Source organism: Odocoileus virginianus, chromosome 19 (assembly GCF_023699985.2).
Source record: "Odocoileus virginianus isolate 20LAN1187 ecotype Illinois chromosome 19, Ovbor_1.2, whole genome shotgun sequence".
In the NCBI taxonomy this organism is placed as follows: Eukaryota; Metazoa; Chordata; class Mammalia; order Artiodactyla; family Cervidae; genus Odocoileus; species Odocoileus virginianus.
In genome coordinates this window covers 15,673,474-15,679,905 of record NC_069692.1, presented here as the reverse complement: position 1 = coordinate 15,679,905, position 6,432 = coordinate 15,673,474, and positions in this window count along the sequence as shown.

Here is a 6,432-nt window from a genome sequence, read left to right as displayed (position 1 = left end):
ATCTCGTTCTTTCCTCACCTCTCCTTCCTTCCCCTTCCCACACCTCCCTTCTTTTCTGTGCACACCCTCAGAAGGCTGGCTGCAGTACAGAACGGGAAAGTGATTTTCTATTTGCTTTTGCTCTCTCTGTAATTTTTTTTTCTCTGACAACGGAAGTACTAAAGATACCTCATATTATCCAATATAGTCTTGAATGTTTGTTTTCTGCAGGATAACATTATTGCTTTGTTGTCGTTGTTCAGTCACTAATATGTGTCTGACTCTTTTTGATCCCCTGAAGTGCCGCAAACCAGGCTTCCCTGTCCTTCACTATTTCCCTGAGTTTGCTCAAACTCATGTCCATTGAGTTAGTGATGCCATCCAGTCATCTCATCTTCTGCCATCCCCTTCTTTCTCTTGCCCTCAATCTTTCCCAGTACCCCCCACCCCTTTTTTTTTTGAACACTGCTGGGCTGAAAGTTCACACAAATATAAGTATCTTGAATAAATTCACATGTACGTACATATGTGTATTGCCTATAGTTACCATCACAGTCCATACCAGACTGAAAAACATACTGAAAATATTACTCTACTTTTCCACAGGCCCATTTAACTTACACTGTTATATTGAATGTGTGTGCTCCCAAGAGCTTATCTTTGACCTTACATTTCTAAGCCCAACCTGTTTTTCACAGCTATGCATGAATCCCCTGAAATGTCACTGTCCATCCCAGATTTTGTCTTCTTTCACTTTACTCCTTCCTTCTAGTCTCTGAATCTTGGATGTACACTCTAATGCCAGTCTTCTGGCATGTCACATTATTGTTAATATATTAGCATCCTGTATAGTACAGACACAAAAATCCTTATGTGCTTTTCGTACCAAACTAGATCTTGAGTTTCCATGGTGACTTTATATGTATCAGTGTTCTCTATTCTCTAATAGTGTAAAGTATCAATATAATGTGGTTGATAATTACAAGCCTTCTCTTGATAGGAGTAAATTAAGAAATTGCATAATACTTGTTTTCCTGTAAGTTAACTTAGGATAGTTTAAATGACTCATACAACATTGACTTAAATTAAAAATTATTTTATAGAGATCAATAAGAACCCTAAACAATGGATAGAAAGTGGCTCTAGTGCCCCTAAGTAGTTGACTATCAGGAAAACAGGTATCAGGAAGAATGAAGACTTTTCCATCAGCGGCTTTCAGAGGGTATTAATGGTTATCTGAGTAGGGTTATGATGCCAGAATGGTGCAGTCTGAGGCTGATAAGAAACCTCTGCTTGGCAAGTTAAAGTGAATCAGCCAAATGTTGTTTGTGATTCTGGCATTATCTCTTGAAGGTGAACAATACTCAGAGTCTCAGGGTCAAATTAAAGACTGAACTCTTTTTTCTTTTTTAGTTCTTTTTTTAAAAATTTATTTATTTTTAATTGAAGGATAACTGCTTTACAGAATTTTATTGTTTTCTGTCAAACATCAGCATAATCAGCCATAGGTATACATATGTCTCCTCCCTCTTGAACCTCCCTCCATCCCCTTCCCAAGACTCAACTCTTGATAGATTAAGGTGAAGAAGTTTCAGATTTGAATAGAACATAGTTTCACATTTTGTATGCCATTCTCACTGAAGTGTGAATAGTTTGAGCAAAGGATTCTGGATATCTGAGTCGTGACCAGAAAGTAAAGAAAGAAAGGGCATAATAAATACAGCTTCAGAAACATTATCACTGTCATAATAAACCGTTGGACTTGGTGCTTATGCTTTTCCAGACACTAAGGGCTGCATTAATATGGTCCAGGAAGGATGATCTCAAATTCAGATTAGAATACTCAAGCAGTAAACAAGCACATATTACATTCTGTAGCATAAGAGAATTACATTTGCAGTGTTGTTACTGAAGGTTAATAATCTGAGTGAGGACGACCCCGCACAGGAAAGTTAATGTATTCTCTAAGGATTTTATTCTAAATTGTAGTTTCAGTTATCTGAGAAGGCAAAGTAAATAGTTTTGTTATTACTTGCCTTCAAAATATTGACAAATGTGATCTAGCCTTATTCCTTATGCCAGGTGAAGAAAGATCAAACTTTGGTTATGTATCTAGAGAACTTCAAAACTCACATGGATTGTACATCTTCAGAGTTACTTTAGTATCTCGTTGCCTATTAAAGGGAAAAGAAGAACAAATGCTGCTTCTCATACATTCATAACTGATAGCAATTATCACAAAGAGAAGAGAATGAAAACTGACTAAATCATACGTCTACATTCCATACCAATTACTCTGTTATCAAATTAACTGAAATGAGATACCTGGCTAGTTCATGGACATTTCCTAGGCAACCATTATTCTTTATTTTAAATTGTACCAAGATCTTTGAATTCTTAAGATAAACTACAAAGAATCAAATGCAAGTCTAGGATAAAGAAAAGGAAAGCAACTTTTGATATTTTTACCCAGACTTGACATTGCATAATATTTTGAAGCAAAGAGGTGCACATAATCATTCCACAAATAGATATGAGGATGTGTGTATGTGGAGGGGCTGGGTTGGTTAAAAAAAAGGGGGGGGGATGGAGAGAGGAACAAACCGCTTGTTTTAGTTGCATATTTCCTCATTTAAAAAGTAGTTCTTATGTTTTGTGTCCATAAACCTTTACTTCAGTTCTTCAAAATCACAAAGAACCATGAAATCTATTCTTTCTAGTCTCATTTGAAAAAATTTTCTTTTGAACTCTTTGCCTTCATTGTAGAGATCACTTAACTGAGATAGTCCTTTGGCAGAAAAAGAAATATGAGATGCATTTTATTTCCACACTTCTTGGCATCCTGCATCATCTTCCAACTCTTTCTTCAGAAATTTTTCTTCTTTAGCTTTATATCCCTATATTCTATCACTGTATATGCACAAATTACTGTAATACCTATTGTGCAAAAGAGATGGTTACACTTTTGTTTAATAGGTCTACAAATTCTTCACTTGGGAAGAATATTCCAAAATACTCTCTCTCTCTCTCTCTCTCTCGCTCTCTCTCTGTCTGTATATATATACATACATACACACACACACACACACACACGCACACACAGTTTGCATGAAAAGAACTTACATTATGTTACCTTACAAGCTTATGATAACCAACATTTTAGTTCAAAATTAAATTCCATATACCTCAATTATTTCTTTTTTTCTAACTGTGGTTAGAAAACTTAACATGAGATCTACCCTCTTAACAAATTTTTAAGTGTTTCGTACATTGTTAAGTATAGGTATGATGTCATATACTAGATCTCTGAAATTATTCATCTTGTAAGACTGAAACTTTATACCTGTTGAACAACAACACCATATTTTCCTCTCTCCGTGCCCCTGGCAACTACCATGTAACTCTGCTTATATTTGACTAACTACTTCATATAAGTGAATCATGCAGTATTTATCCTTCTGTGACTGGCTTATTTAGCCTAACACAGTGTTTTCAAGGTTCACTCATGCTGTCACTTATGGAAGAATTCCCTTCTTCTTTTCAATCTGTATAATATCCCGTTGTATGTATATACCACATTTTCTTTATCCACTCATCTGTTAGTGGACATTTGGGTTGTTTTCACCTCTTGGCTATTGTGAATAGAGCTGCAGTGAACACAGGAGTGCAAACATCTCTTTGGAAGCCTGATTTCAATTCTTTTAGATAAAAAAGTGGGATTGCTGAATCATATAGTAGTTGTAGTTTTAATTTTATTAGGAAGCTCCCTACTGTTTTCCATGGCAGATGTACTATTTTACATTCTCACCAAGAGTATACAGTGGTTCCAATTTCTTCACATCCTAGTCAACACTTGTTATTTAATTTTTTTTTATTAATAGCCATCCAATTATTAATAGCCATCCAATGAGGCTATATCTCATTGTGGTTTTGACTTTACATTTCCTTAACAATTATTGTCTTCCTTAACATTGAGAATCTCTTCTCATATCTGTTGGCTATTTGCACATCTTCTTTGGAGAAATATGTATTCAGATCCTTTGTCCATTTTTAAAATTAGAGTCATTTGTTATTGTTGGTGTTAGTATATACATTTTTATTTTTATTTTTTTGCTATATGTGTTTTCCTTATATATTTTGACTATAAACCTCTGATCAGATATATGGTTTGAATATATATATTCTCCCATTCCTTAGGTGGTCTCCTCACTCTACTGATTGTTCCCTTTGCTGTGTGGAAGATTTTTAGCTTGATGTAGTCCTATCTGTCTATTTTTGCTTTTGTTGTGTATGCTTTGGGTGTCATTGCCAAGAAAAATATCAAGAAGATTTTACTCTTGGTTCTCTTCTAGGAGTTTAAAGTTTCAAGTTTAAGTCCTTAACTCATTTTGAGTTTGATTTTTCTGTATGGTGTGAAGTAAAGGTCCGATTTCATTCTTTCGCATATGAATTTCCACTTTTCCCATTGTATATTCTTGGTAATCTAGTTAAAGACTAGTTTATTGTATATTGATGAATTTATTTCTGGTCTCCCTAGTCTGTTCAATTAGACTATAATATCTGTCTTTATGCCAGTACCACACTGTTTTAACTACTTCAGCTTTGGGAAGAGACAGAGTATACAGTACTGAAATGGAGATTAGGAAGAAAGTCTAGGACTGATCAAACTCAGTCTTTCCATATGCCTGGTTTATCTTACTAAATTGTCAGTTTTATTTGAATAAAATATCTAAACAGGGAGCTGCAAAGGGAGTAAAGACCCTCTCGCCTGCTTCCTTGGTAGGTATACATTTAATAAATGTACTCTAGGCAGCTAATATTTCAGTTATATGCACACTGCTTAGGGGAAGGTTGGGACCAAGCTGTAACCTCTGACTGTTATTATTCACAAATATTACAAGGATCTCAGCTTTTGTTCTCAGTTCAGTTCAATCTCTCAGTAATGTCCTACTCTTTGCGACCCCATGGACTGCAGCACACCAGGCTTTCCTGACCATCATCAACTCCTGGAGTCTACTCAAACTCGTGTCTATTGAGTTGGTGATGCCATCCAACCATCTCAGCCTCTGTCGTCCCCTTCTCCTCCCGCCTTCAATCTTTCCCAGCATCAGGGTCTTTTCCAATGAGTCAGCTCTTTGCATCAGGTGGCTAAAGTATTGGAGTTTCAGCTTCAGCATCAGTCCTTCCAATGAATATTCAGGACTAATCTCCTTTAGGTTTGTCTGGTTTGATCTCCTTGCAGTCCAAGGAACTCTTAAGAGTCTTATCCAACACCACAATTCAAAAGCATCAGTTCTTCAGCGCTCACCTTTCTTTGTAGTCCAACTCTCACATCCATACATGACCACTGGAAAAACCGTCCATCTAGCTTTGTCCAGATGGACATTTGTTGGCTTTTGTTTAGCAACATATAAATTAGTTTTTACTTCAGGTAAGATAATTTTATTTCATAAGATGGTAGTCTTGGCTTCATGTACGTATAAATTTTATTGTTGTTTTTCTTGACTGCAAAATCTTTGCACCTGTGCTTCCTAAAAGCACACTGGAAAAATGAAGACTCCAGAGAGGATTCTTTTCTCTCTTTCATTCTAGTCAATCCCATCTTACCAGCCAGGGAAACTACAAATTATCATGGTTCTGAAACTGGCAGACTAATGCAATTAGTTCCCTTGAATGCTTGACATTCCACGTCAATAAGTAGAAAGGGGGAATGAAAGGAAAAAAAAAGAAGTCTTTTCTGCTGGGAGTATGATAGAAATGTTAGAATTCTTTCCAAAAGAAGAAATCCAAATCCACAACAGCACATTGTTTGTATGTTTCTCTAAGCTGGATTTTCAGCCTTGAAGACTTTCACGCAGTGCCTCCTGCCAGAATATGACATACATCACTGGGACTGAAACTAGCACCTGTGAGAAGCAAATCCATGACCATTAAAATATTCAGTCCCTGGGTGGGACCAAAAGAAAAAGAAAAAAAGCTGTTTCATTGAGGTTGTGCCAGGAAAAGGCCACAGTTGAGCTGGCACTGCTGCCATGGCCAGAAAGCAGTTTGACAGGCACTTGGAATTCATAGCATTGCATCGACCCTTAAACACAGCTATGCTGAACTAGATCATATATATGGTTCTGTTTGATTGGTGCATCTTATGTACATGGCGTTATGCCTACTTTGATTACTGCACACATTGTCCTAATATTGCAATCTCCCCTTGGCTTGTCTCTCTACCCTCTAGACCCATAATATAAGTGAGTGAAGTGAGGTCAGGTTTAAGAAAAGTTAGTCAATATTACTTGTCTCCACTTCTTGTAGCGGCATGATACATGATGCAATTAACACTTGGCCACACCTTGGCAATAGCAAGGACTGGAACAAAATGAAGAGAGCTTATCCCACCCAGGGGAGTGGCAGTCACACAGCCCTACTTGAGTCTTGCCACACAGGATCTGGGTCCTG